The sequence below is a fragment of the Scyliorhinus torazame genome, chromosome 17 (assembly GCF_047496885.1).
Source record: "Scyliorhinus torazame isolate Kashiwa2021f chromosome 17, sScyTor2.1, whole genome shotgun sequence".
Classification (NCBI taxonomy): Eukaryota; Metazoa; Chordata; class Chondrichthyes; order Carcharhiniformes; family Scyliorhinidae; genus Scyliorhinus; species Scyliorhinus torazame.
Window position 1 is genome coordinate 187,475,050 of NC_092723.1, and position 14,066 is coordinate 187,489,115.

Here is a 14,066-nt window from a genome sequence, read left to right on the forward strand (position 1 = left end):
AGAAAAAGAGTCGCTAGGACTCTCAGAGGCCCGGGCCCTAGCAGCCTCCCTAGATGTGGCCGCGCGTAATACCCGCGCCTACGGCCCCGACCGCGCGGCGACCCATTGGGCCCCGTACGTACCCGTCACGGCAAACCCCCTACCCCCCCCCGGACACCCACAGGCTTGCGCGGTCCAAACGCCGAGTCGCAACGGGGGCGCCCGCTGTTATTTCTGCGGCCAGGCGAAACACCCCCGACAGCGCTGTCCGGCCCGCGCAGCCATCTGCAAAAGCTGCGGGAAAAAGGGCCATTATGCGGTTGTGTGCCGGTCCCGCGAGGTCGCCGCTGTCCCGGGAGCACAGGGAGCCCTGCAAGCAGTTTACGTGCCCCAACCCCCCCCAGCACGCCATGTACGACCCGCAGGCGCAGCCGCTCTGGGTCCCGACCACCGCGGTCCCGGGAGAACTGGGAGCTCTGCACGCCACCTACGCTCCCCAACCCCCCTCCCCGCAGCCCATGTATGACCCGCCGCCGGCGCTACCGCTTTGGGTCCCAGCCAACACTCTCCACGGAGAGGAGGGAGTTTTGCGCGTCCCTAACGCCACCCTAACCCCCACCCCGCGCCCCACGCCTGACCCGCCGGCGCCACCTACTTGGGCCCCGACCACCGCTGTCCCCGGTGAGGGAGCTCCGCGCGGTCCTAGCGCTCGCGGTCCTAGCGCTCCCCAGCCCCCCCAGCACACCATGTGCGACCCGCAGACACCGCCATTTTGGGTCCCGGCCACCACGAGGGGAGGAGGGGCGCCGCCATCTTGGACCGCCCCAGACCTGTACGACGCGTGGGGGTGGCCATTTTGTCCACCCCCGCCGCCATCTTGGACGGCAACAACGGACCCCACTCCACTACTACAACCACGTCTCGCTTCAATCACGCTCGATCAAGCTCGGCCCCGGACACTCCAGACGACGACGACAACGGTGCTAATAAACGGCCACGAGACGCCATGCCTAGTCGACTCCGGGAGCACGGAGAGCTTTATACACCCCGACACGGTAAGACGCTGTTCCTTGACCACCTATCCCAGCGCACAAAAGATTTCCCTAGCTGCAGGATCCCACTCCGTACAGATCCAGGGATTCTGCATAGTTACCCTAACGGTGCAGGGGAGGGAGTTCAAAAACTACAAACTAAACGTCCTTCCCCAACTCTGTGCCCCCACCTTGCTGGGATTAGATTTCCAATGCAATCTACAGAGCCTTACTTTCAAATTCGGCGGCCCAATACCCCCACTCACTATCTGCGGCCTCGCAACCCTCAAGGTGCAACCCCCGTCCTTGTTTGCGAACCTCACCCCGGATTGCAAACCCGTCGCCACTAGGAGCAGACGGTACAGCGCCCAGGACCGGACCTTCATTCGGTCCGAAGTCCAGCGGCTACTAAAGGAGGGCATAATCCAGGCCAGCAATAGTCCCTGGAGAGTGCAGGTGGTAGTAGTGAAGACAGGGGAGAAACAAAGGATGGTCATTGACTATAGCCAGACCATCAACAGGTACACACAACTAGACGCGTACCCTCTCCCCCGCATATCCGACATGGTCAACCGGATTGCCCAATATAAAGTCTTCTCCACCGTGGACCTCAAGTCCGCCTACCATCAGCCCCCCATCCGCCCAAGTGACCGCAAGTACACAGCCTTCGAGGCAGACGGGCGATTATACCATTTCCTACGGGTCCCTTTTGGCGTCACAAACGGGGTCTCGGTCTTCCAACGGGAGATGGACCGAATGGTTGATCAACATGGGTTGCGGGCCACATTCCCGTATCTCGACAATGTAACCATCTGCGGCCACGATCAGCAGGACCACAACGCCAACCTCCAAAAATTCCTCCAGACCGCCAAAGCCTTGAACCTCACGTACAACGAGGACAAGTGCGTTTTTAGCACCGATCGGCTAGCCATTCTGGGCGCAATGGGATAATAGGCCCCGACCCCGAACGTATGCGCGCTCTCATGGAATTTCCCCTCCCGCACTGCCCAAAAGCCCTGAAACGCTGCTTGGGGTTCTTTTCATACTACGCCCAGTGGGTCCCCCAGTACGCAGACAAGGCCCGCCCCCTAATACAGACCACGACCTTCCCTCTGTCGACAGAGGCTTGCCAGGCCTTCAGCCGCATCAAAGCGGATATCGCAAAGGCCACGATGCGCGCCATCGACGAGTCCCTCCCCTTCCAGGTCGAGAGCGACGCCTCCGACATAGCTCTAGCGGCCACCCTTAACCAAGCGGGCAGACCCGTGGCCTTTTTCTCCCGGACCCTCCACGCCTCAGAAATCCGCCACTCTTCAGTAGAAAAGGAAGCCCAAGCCATAGTGGAAGCCGTGCGACATTGGAGGCATTACCTGGCCGGCAGGAGATTCACTCTCCTCACGGACCAACGGTTGGTAGCCTTCATGTTCGATAATGCACAGCGGGGCAAAATCAAAAACGACAAGATCTTAAGGTGGAGGATCGAGCTCTCCACCTTCAACTATGAGATCTTGTACCGGCCCGGAAAGCTGAACGAGCCGTCCGATGCCCTATCCCGCGGCACATGTGCCAACGCACAAATTAACCGACTCCAAACCCTCCACGAGGACCTCTGCCACCCGGGGGTCACTCGGTTTTACCACTTCATCAAGTCCCGCAATCTCCCATACTCTTTAGAGGAGGTCCGTACAGTCACAAGGGACTGCCACATCTGCGCGGAATGCAAGCCGCATTTTTTCAGGCCAGATGGAGCGCACCTGATTAAGGCTTCCCGCCCCTTTGAACGCCTCAGTCTCGATTTCAAAGGGCCCCTCCCCTCCACCGACCGCAACGCATATTTTCTTAATGTGGTGGACGAATACTCCCGCTTCCCTTTTGCCATTCCCTGTTCTGACATGACCGCGGCCACAGTCATTAAAGCCCTGAACAGCATCTTCACACTGTTCGGTTACCCCGCTTACGTCCACAGCGACAGGGGGTCCCCTTTCATGAGTGACGAGCTGCGCCAGTTCCTGCTCAGCAAGGGCATAGCCTCAAGCAGGACGACCAGCTACAACCCCCGGGGGAACGGGCAAGTAGAGAGGGAGAACGGCACGGCCTGGAAGGCCGTCCTACTGGCCCTACGGTCCAGGGACCTCCCAGTTTCACGGTGGCAGGAGGTCCTCCCGGACGCTCTCCACTCCATCCGGTCGTTATTATGTACGAGCACTAATCAAACGCCTCATGAGCGTCTCCTTGTCTTCCCTAGGAGGTCCTCCTCTGGAACGTCGCTGCCGACCTGGCTGGCGGCCCCAGGACCCATCCTGCTCCGAAAGCATGTGCGGGCACATAAGGCGGACCCGTTGGTCGAAAGGGTTCACCTCCTCCACGCGAACCCCCAGTACGCCTACGTGGAGTACCCCGACGGCCGACAGGACACGGTCTCCTTACGGGATCTGGCGCCCGCCGGCAACACGCACACCCCCCCGACATCATCAACCCAACCCACCCCCCTTCCTGCCACCGCCGCACCCCGCGACCGCCCCCTTCCCAGGAGGATCGGTCCCCCTCCCCTCAGCACCGACCAAGAATAAAGCCCAAGCTGAAACCGTAAGGCTCCTGGAGGCGACAACACCGGTACAAGCACCACCACCACCGGGGCCGAGGCGATCGACACGGACGACCAGACCGCCCGACCGACTCGTGGCGTCGATCTAAAACTAAATATGGACTTTCACAAGAACATTTTGCTTTTCTTCCCATACCCTCTGTAAATAGTTGCAACAGGACAAAATTGTACAATACTGTATTGCCTTGCGAATGTTTTTTTCTTTTCCTCCCAGGACCAGCCCTGTAAACCCTTACCACCATACGAAGCATCACCCCGCCGGGTTCATTTTTGACAAGGGGTGAATGTGGTAGTATGTATTGGGGGTCATGTGGGACTGGAAGCCCTAATGTCATTGGCTGACAGATCCCGGGTCCTGGTTGGCCGTTGACCTCTAGCTCCGCCCTGAAGGCGGAGTATAAGAAGCCGGAGTCTTCCCCCGCAGGCCAGTTTACTATCGAGCTGCGGGGGAACAGACACGCTTAATAAAGCCTCATCGACTTCACTCTATTCGTCTCACGGAGTCTTTGTGCGCTACACAAAGATTATCATTCATTGGTTCCATGCATATCGATGGCGGGATGGCTTCTGATTCTCCCGCCCCACCATCACCTTCACGCTGCAATCATTGGGAAGCCACATTAAAAGGCTGCCCCAATGCACACCGGGTCACCGGGTGACTGGATCACTGGGCCACTGGATCACTGGGCCACTGGGTCACCGGGTCACCGGGCCACTGGGTCACCGGGTCACCGTGTCACCAGGCCACTGGATCATTGGGTCACTGGGCCACTGGGTCACCGGGTCACTGGATCACTGGGCCACTGGGTCACCAGGTCACTGGGTCACTGGGCCACTGAGTCACTAGACCACTGGGTCACCGGGTCACTGGATCACTGGATCACTGGGCCATTGGGTCACTGGGTCACTGGATCATCGGGTCACTGGGCAGTGATGGCTAGCAGGGAATGTGCCCCCAGGTTTTCAGACGCCTCCCTAGAGAGACTCCTGGATTCAGTAGAGGCCGGAAGTACCAGCGCACAGGAAGAAAGCCAGCCAGCAAGGTCACAACCCAGCAGGAGAGGCGGTGGCAGGGATGGTCAGTAGCTGTACCTTGCAGGAGAGGGCAGCCATCCAGCACAGGAAGAGTATGAATGATCCCCTCTGTTCAGGGTAAGTCACTCTTCTCGTCACTCTCAGCTCACTAACCCATCACACATCCACAGGGATCTCACTCACTGTCAGCTCAAGGAACACCAACCCGCACTCTCTCACACACATCGATATCTCCCCTGTGGGTCGTGTCCTCATCACCTCACTGGTCCCACTCACCATCCACGCATGCCAGGCATCGTTATCATCTTCCCTGGTACGTGTGCTGTTTACACTCTCTCCCGCTGTTTTCATGCAGGATTCGCTGGCTCACAACGAGATGGAGAAATCCCAGATGGGAGGAGGGAGCCCAGAAGACAAGGGGCGGGATTCTCTAATAATGGAGCTATGTCCCCACGCCGGCTTGAGACGCAGCGTTAACAGCTCCGGCGTCAACAGCTCCGGCGTCAACAGCTCCGGCGTCAACAGCTCCGGCGTCAACATTCCGGCGTCAACAGCTCCGGCATCAACGGCTCCGGCGTCAACATTCCGGCGTCAACAGCTCCGGCATCAACGGCTCCGGCGTCAACATTCCGGCGTCAACAGCTCCGGCGTCAACAGCTCCGGCGTCAACGGCTCCGGCGTCAAAATTCCGGCGTCAACAGCTCCGGCGTCAACAGCTCCGGCGTCAACGGCTCCGCGTCAACGGCTCCGGCGTCAACAGCTCCGGCGTCAACATTCCGGCGTCAACATTCCGGCGTCAACAGCTCCGGCGTCAACATTCCGGCGTCAACATTCCGGCATCAACAGCTCCGGCATCAACGGCTCCGGCATCAACAGCTCCAGCATCAACAGCTCCGGCGTCAACAGCTCCGGCGTCAACAGCTCCGGCGTCAACAGCTCCGGCGTCAACATTCCGGCGTCAACAGCTCCGGCATCAACGGCTCCGGCGTCAACATTCCGGCGTCAACAGCTCCGGCATCAACGGCTCCGGCGTCAACATTCCGGCGTCAACAGCTCCGGCGTCAACATTCCGGCGTCAACAGCTCCGGCATCAACGGCTCCGGCGTCAACATTCCGGCGTCAACAGCTCCGGCATCAACGGCTCCGGCGTCAACATTCCGGCGTCAACAGCTCCGGCATCAACGGCTCCGCGTCAACGGCTCCGGCGTCAACAGCTCCGGCGTCAACATTCCGGCGTCAACAGCTCCGGCATCAACATTCCGGCGTCAACATTCCGGCGTCAACAGCTCCGGCGTCAACATTCCGGCGTCAACATTCCGGCGTCAACAGCTCCGGCATCAACGGCTCCGGCGCCAACATTCCGGCGTCAACAGCTCCGGCGTCAACGGCTCCGCGTCAACGGCTCCGGCGTCAACAGCTCCGGCGTCAACATTCCGGCGTCAACATTCCGGCGTCAACATTCCGGCGTCAACAGCTCCGGCATCAACGGCCCCGGCGTCAACATTCCGGCGTCAACAGCTCCGGCGTCAACGGCTCCGCGTCAACGGCTCCGGCGTCAACAGCTCCGGCGTCAACATTCCAGCGTCAACATTCCGGCGTCAACAGCTCCGGCATCAACGGCTCCGGCGTCAACATTCCGGCATCAACGGCTCCGGCGTCAACGGCTCCGCGTCAACGGCTCCGGCGTCAACGGCTCCGGCATCAACGGCTCCGGCGTCAACGGCTCCGCGTCAACGGCTCCGGCGTCAACAGCTCCGGCGTCAACATTCCGGCGTCAACATTCCGGCGTCAACAGCTCCGGCGTCAACGGCTCCGGCGTCAACAGCTCCCGAAAGTGAGGCATTCTCCCCTTTCTAGGGGGCTAGGTTGTCGCCGGTGTGGTCCCCACAGCTCTGAGTCCGCGCATGCGCGGGGGGTTCCCTTCTCTGCGCCGGCCCCCGGGCAACATGGCGGAGCCCTACAGGGGCCCGGCGTCGAGTAAAGTAGGCCCCCACGGAACCAGCCCGCCCGCCAATCGGTAGGCCCCGATCGCGGGCCAGGCCACCATGGGGGCCCCCCCCAGGGGGTCAGATCCCCGCGCCCCCCCCCCGTCCAGTATTGCCCCCGCACACTCACCTGTCAGGTCCCGCCGTGTGGGAGGTGAGTAATCCACGCCGGCGGAACTCGGCCAAACCTGCCGGCCACGCAGCCCATCGGGGCCCGGAGAATCGCCGGGGGGGGGGCTGCTGTCAACGAAAAATGGCACCAGAGAATGGGGAAGCCGCCGTCGGGGCGGTGGGGCACGATTCCCGCAAACCCCCCACCCGGGTATTCTCTGACCCGGCGCCAGAGTACGGTTCTCATAGACATCGAGGAGAGAGGCCTCCAACTGGTCGGGAAGGATGTCGACCGTCCCGGTGCTTCATCCATCAGCCAACAAGGGTGTGAGTCACACCTCCTGTGTCTAACGCTCCCCTGGCATGAATTAAAGAGCTCTCCTTTCTTTTGCAGGTACATCTGGGAGGCAGCTGAGGGGTTTCACCAGCCGGGTCCCGGACTCCAGCCCGGGGAACAGCACAAGAGAGGAATCCACGGACCCTGACATTGAGGACCCATCACAATGTTCGCCCACACGCTCCACCAGCGCAGACATCCACCTCGCTGGGACCTAGTTCGAGAGTAGCCTCGGGGTAACAATCTGCCAATTACCTCACTCTTGCAGAACCATGGACATCCCAGGGTGCCGGACTCGGAGAATGGCTGGGGGCCAGAAACCTGCTGAGTCCCCGTCAGATGATGGACCTCTGGACTCCAAAGACAAACTCGGGAAAATCAGGAAAGGATTCCTGGTACGCTTCTTGGATTGACCAGGTGCCTGGAGGAGTCTGAAGTGATTGTGCCAACAGTCCAACACACCGGGGTCAACACAGCTCGGCTGGTGGCCACCATGGAAACCTTGCAGCTGCCTGGCGTGCACCCCATGGTGCAGGCGCTTCCTGCGCTCCATCAGTGTCAACGCCAGAGGACAGTGGGGCTGCTCAAGCTAACCCCAGCTGCCTCTCTGTGCCAGGGGCCCTCGGGCATTCATAGGGAAGAGGATCAATTGGTCCACACCCAGGGCCATCCACCTGGGTGACTCTGGGAGCGTCTGGCCCTTCTGAATGCCCTCTTCCTGTGCCGCCATCAGCTCCACACTCACCTGGAGGATGGTAAGAAGTCTTACAACACCAGGTTAAAGTCCAACAGGTTTGTTTCAAACACTAGCTTTCGGAGCGCAGCTCCTTCCTCAGGTGAATGAGCTGGAGGATGAGCTCAGTGTGGTCACAGGGCAGGTCAACATTCAGAGAGTGAAAGCCCTTGTGGTTCACAGAGTTCACAGTTTGATGCCCCGGAGATCTGAGTGCCACGTGAGTACAGTCGATGACACCCTGCACCTTGAATCCTGTCTTTCCTGATCCTCGTCGAAATGGACCAAGCTGTGAACTTGTGTCCATCATCTCTTAGATGCATTTGTGTGAGGAGGCTTGGGAAATCCCACAGAGGTTACCAGTGGAGCCCTGGAAGGAGACATTGTCGTACAAATTGGGTGTTGTAACTGTCAGCAATGGGAGCAGTGGATGTTATTTACCACATTACACATTTGTGTGATCGGCACAGGGGGAGACAGCGGCATCGTCTGGTTCTGTCGACGGTGAGCTCCCACTGCGGCTTTGCCATCGATCACAGCGAGGCCAGAACCCCCACCCCCCCCCCAGCCGGCGGGCTGTCACCCTCCACCGAGAAACACCCCCCCCCACCCTCCACTGAGAAACACCCCCACCCCCCCACCCCGCCGAGTAACACCCCCACCCCCCCCCACCCTCCACCGAGAAACACCCCCCCCCCCACCCCCGCCGAGAAACACCCCCACCCCCACCCCCCACCCTCCACCGAGAAACACGCAACAGGTGCTGCGGACCCCCGCCGAGAAACACATCACGGGGGCTGTGGACCCCTCCCCCCCACCCCCGCCGGGAAACATGCAACGGGGGCTGGGGAAACCCCCCACCCTCCACCGAGAAACACCCCCCCCCCCCCCCCCGCACCCCTCCCCCCACCCCATCCTCACCGAGACCACCCTTTTGGCTTGATGGCAGCCATTTAAAGCCATTCGGGACTGAGATGAGGAAGAACTTCCTCTCTCAGAGAGTTGTCACCTTGTGGAATTCTCTCCCACAGAAAGCTGTTGGGGCCCGTTCATTGGATATATTCCAGAGGGAGCTGGACGTGGCCCTTGTGGATAAAGGGGTCAAGGGGAATGGAGAGAAAGGGGGAGTGGGATACTGAATTTGCACGATCAGCCAGGATCATATTGAATGGCGGAGCGGGCTCGAGGGGCCGAATGGCCGCCTCCTGCACCTGTTTTCCATGTTTCTATGTTTCTCTCCTGTTAGTGGAGTTACTGCTGGATATCAGCAGCGGCCAACAGGTCCCCTCACCTGTTACTCAGACGTGAGAGATACCTTGCCCCTTCCAGGGTGATCTGAGGTAGACGGGGCAGGTTTCGGAGCTGAAAGTGATCGCCTTTGGCCCATCCACCAGTTTGTGTGATTTACAGGGAACAATGATCCGATCAGGGTTGACATCATCCCTCAGGGTGTCTGTAATGCTGCCTCTGACATGTCTCTCTTCCCAGCAATATCCTGTACTGCCAAACGACTATTTGAAACATTTGATTGGCTCCTCTATAAACTGTGAGTCAAGCCCAAAAAATCCCAGCCATTGCTTCTCAAGTAAACAATTTAGAATGTGTATTTTTCCCATCATTTGAACACAATACTCTCATTGACTAGCTGTGTGTAGATGCTGTCGGATATTCGCCACAGCAAATACCAATTCATCTCTACAGACAGTCGGCAAACATTCCCCATAAACTCTGATGGACGTGTGAAAGTTTGAAGCCTTTGACCTGATTTCAGCAGCCAGATTAAACATTACAGGGATGCAGTTTGTTTATCTTTGCACGATTACGCTTTCTTTGGCGCATCTATTTTACAAAATATTTATTGTAATGTGGAGCGTTCACTATGTTTGGATTTAGTTTGGAGCCCGCCAATTGTCACTGGGGGCTGTCTAATAGTCTGACATGTTTCCAGATTGATTTCATCATATGAAAACATTTTACACAACGTATCGAACAGGCCATCATACACCCATCGTCCTGGCCATCATACATCGATCGTTCTGGTCATCGTACTAGCCATCGTACATCCATCGTACAGGCCATCGAACAGGCCATCGTACATCCATCGTACAGGGCATCGTACATCCATCGTCCTGGCCATCGTACATCCATCATACAGGCCATCATACAGGCCATTGTACTAGCCATCATACTAGCCATCGTACAGGCCATCGCACAGGCCATCGTACAGGCCATCATACAGGCCATTGTACTAGCCATCGTACGTTCCCGTAACAGCCTCCCCGAACAGGCGCCGGAATATGGCGACTCGGGGCTTTTCATAGTAACTTCATTTGAAGCCTACTTGTGACAATAAGCGATTTTCATTTTCATTTTTCATTTCATTTCATTTTTCACTAGCCATCGTACTAGCCATCGTACAGGCCATCGTACAGGCCATTGTACAGGCCATCGTACAGGCCATTGTACAGGCCATCGTACAGGCCATCGTACTAGCCATCGTACAGGCCATCGTACAGGCCATCGTACTAGCCATCGTACAGGCCATCGTACAGGTCATCATACAGGCCATTGTACAGGCCATCGTACAGGCCATTGTACTGGCCATCGTACAGGCCATCGTACAGGCCATCGTACTAGCCATCGTACAGGCCATTGTACAGGTCATCGAACAGGCCATCGTACAGGTCATCATACAGGCCATCGTACTAGCCATCGTACAGGCCATCGTACAGGTCATTGTACTGGCCATTGTACAGGCCATCGTACAGGCCATCGTACAGGCCATCGTACAGGCCATCGTACAGGTCATCATACAGGTCATCGCACAGGCCATCGTACAGGTCATCATACAGGCCATCGTACAGGCCATCGTACAGGTCATCATACAGGTCATCGTACAGGCCATCGTACAGGTCATCATACAGGTCATCATACAGGCCATCGTACAGGCCATTGTACTAGCCATCGTACTAGCCATCGTGCAGGCCATTGTTCAGGCCATTGTACAGGCCACTGTACAGGCCATTGTACTATAAATCGTACAGGCCATCGTACAGGCCATCATACAGGCCATCGTACAGGCCATCATACAGGCCATCCTACAGGCCATTGTACAGGCCATCATACAGGCCATCGTACAGGCCATCGTACAGGCCATCATACAGGCCGTCGTACAGGCCATTTTGCAGGCCAGCATACAGGCCATCGTACAGGCCATCGTACAGGCCATCGTACAGGCCATCATACAGGCCATCGTACTAGCCATTGTACTAGCCATCGTACTGGCCATCATACAGGTCATCATACAGGCCATCGTACAGGCCAACGTACAAGCCATCGTACAGGCCATCGTACTGGCCATCGTACAGGCCATCATACAGGCCATCGTACATGCCATCATACAGGCCATCGTACAGGCCATCATACAGGCCATCATACAGGCCATCGTACTGGCCATCGTACAGGCCATCGTACTGGCCATCGTACAGGCCATCGTACAGGCCATCGTACTGGCCATCGTACAGGCCATCGTACTGGCCATCGTACAGGCCATCGTACAGGCCATCGCACTGGCCATCGTACAGGCCATCGTACTGGCCATCGTACAGGCCATCGTACTGGCCATCGTACAGGCCATCGTACTAGCCATCGTACAGGCCATCGTACAGGTCATCATACAGGCCATCGTACAGGCCATCGTACAGGCCATCGTACAGGCCATCGTACTGGCCATCGTACAGGCCATCGTACTGGCCATCGTACAGGCCATCGTACTGGCCATCGTACAGGCCATCGTACTGGCCATCGTACTGGCCATCGTACAGGCCATCGTACAGGCCATCATACAATCCATCTGTTTAGTCTTTGGGAAAGAGCCACACTTTATGTCACTGGAATCACTCCTGCTGAATCTAGACAACTGCACAGATCTAGGGCTGGTTCCCCGTTTCAAGGACTATGTCCCCAACGCCGTTGTGAAAACTGTGGTGTTTTACGCCGGAAAAACTGCGTCAAACGGCCACAGATTGACAGCCTTGCAGGGGGCTGGTAGCCGGCTGTCGCGGAGCTCGCAGCTCCAGCTGTCGATACGGCCCCCCAGTGGCTCTGCATGCGCACGCCGGCGGTCTCCAGCGGCCGCGCCGTGCTCCATGGCAGACTCAGACCGCAGACCTGGACCGTGGAAATAGTGCCGCTGATCGGCCGCACGCCCGATCTGGACCGCCCGCCTCCCCAGCCCTCCAATCGGCCCGCTCCCGACTGTGGGTGCCGCGGACCGAGTCCGCAGCCGCCTCGCGAGTGTCCCGAACGGCAGGACCATGGGTGGTCCACGCCGTCGGGAATTCAGCCAGGCAGGGGCGGAGAGTAGCAGGGTGGGCCTCAGGCAATGGCCCCAGGTGGTGGATACTCGGGGAGTACCCCGCATTTTGGGGGGCGGAGAATCGCAGGACTGGCGCCGGTTCCGATTTCATGTGGGAAACTGGATTCTCCGCCCCGTCGCCGAACACGATTTCGGCACTGGGCAGCGGAGAATCCTGCCCCTAATATCGTGACTCCTTTTCTCTGAAGGTCAATGTTTAATTTGAGGAATTAATTCCAGTTTGGAGGTTCAGTCCGTTTTGTTCGAAATGGAGCAGGGATCTTCAGCCCTTGCAGGACGAAGCTGCTAATGTAATAAACATGGGATGGTAAAGGTAAAGAAATCTGTCACCCACTCAGGGGCGAAATTCTCCCCCAACGGCGGGATGTCCGCCGACTGGCGCCAAAGACGGCGCCAATCAGACGGGCATCGCGCCGGCCCAAAGGTGCGGAATGCTCCGCATCTTTGGGGTCCGAGCCCCAACATTGAGGGGCTAGGCCGACGCCGGAGGGATTTCCGCCCCGCCAGCTGGCGGAAATGGCGTTTGTTGCCCCGCCAGCTGGCGCGGAAATGCGGCGCATGCGCGGGAGCGTCAGCGGCCGCCGACAGTTTCCCGCGCATGCGCAGTGGGGAGAGTCTCTTCCGCCTCCGCCATGGTGGAGGCCGTGGCGGAGGCGGAAGGGAAAGAGTGCCCCCACGGCACAGGCCCGCCCGCGGATCGGTGGGCCCCGATCGCGGGCCAGGCCACCGTGGGGGCACCCCCCGGGGTCAGATCGCCCCGCGCCCCCCCCCCAGGACCCCAGAGCCCGCCCACGCCGCCTGGTCCCGCCGGTAAATACCAGGTTTGATTTACGCCGGCGGGACAGGCAATTTCTGGGCGGGACTTTGGCCCATCCGGGCCGGAGAATCCAGCGGGGTGTCCCGCCAACCGGCGCGGCCCGATTCCCGCCCCCGCCCAATCTCCGGTACTGGAGACTTCGGCGGGGGCGGGGGCAGGATTCACGGCGGCCAACGGCGGGGGGTCGGAGAATGAAGCCCCAGAGGTATGACTGTCTTCCTTTAAAACAAGTAGCACTGCCTCTCCATTCATTTCTGGATCCAGAGAGCTGACGGGAACACAGTTAGAAATACAATTGATACTAGTGACAATCCAGGCAAAACGAACAGTGCACAATGCAGTCCGAGAATCTCGTAACCCCGTACCCATGATTTCAGCATAATTATTGGCCTCATCCCTTAGCTGCCCTGATCCACGTTTGCAGTGAACACAGAGTCCATGGGCTGGATTCTCTATTCTGGAGACTAAGTGTCGTGAAAACGCTGGAGTTTCACGACGCCGAGATCGGGTCCACAGCTGCAGCGTTTCAACCGCTCCCAAGGGGTTAGCACGGGCGTAACGGGAGGAATGCCACACTCTGGGAACGGAACGGCGGTTAATTCGCCGGTTCCGTGATTGCCACACTGCCGGGGCTGAATTTAAGGCATTCTCCCCCTCCCACACACAAGCGTCGCAGCCAACATGCTGGTCCGGAGAATGCCGGGAAACCGGCGTCAAGCCCGATTTCGACATGAAGTAGAACAAAACAGAGGTGTTACTGTCCTGGATTGGCCCACCGTGACATTGGCCAGAGTTTCAGGGCTGGATTCTCCGTGGGATAACGGCGAAATCGCGAAACTGCAGCCTTGAATTCCTTATCCGAGGGCTCTTCCTGATTGGCACAGGGGCATCAATGATGTCAGTCACTCTAATTGCAAATATGTAGAAAGCAGGTGAGTGTGTTGCCAGAATAAATATGTGAAGTGGCAGCCTAACTGGATTGGAGGACTGAGTGAGGAGGACATAGACTCTAGTCCACACAAAGGGTGGGATTAGCCTGCCATAGCTGAATAGCT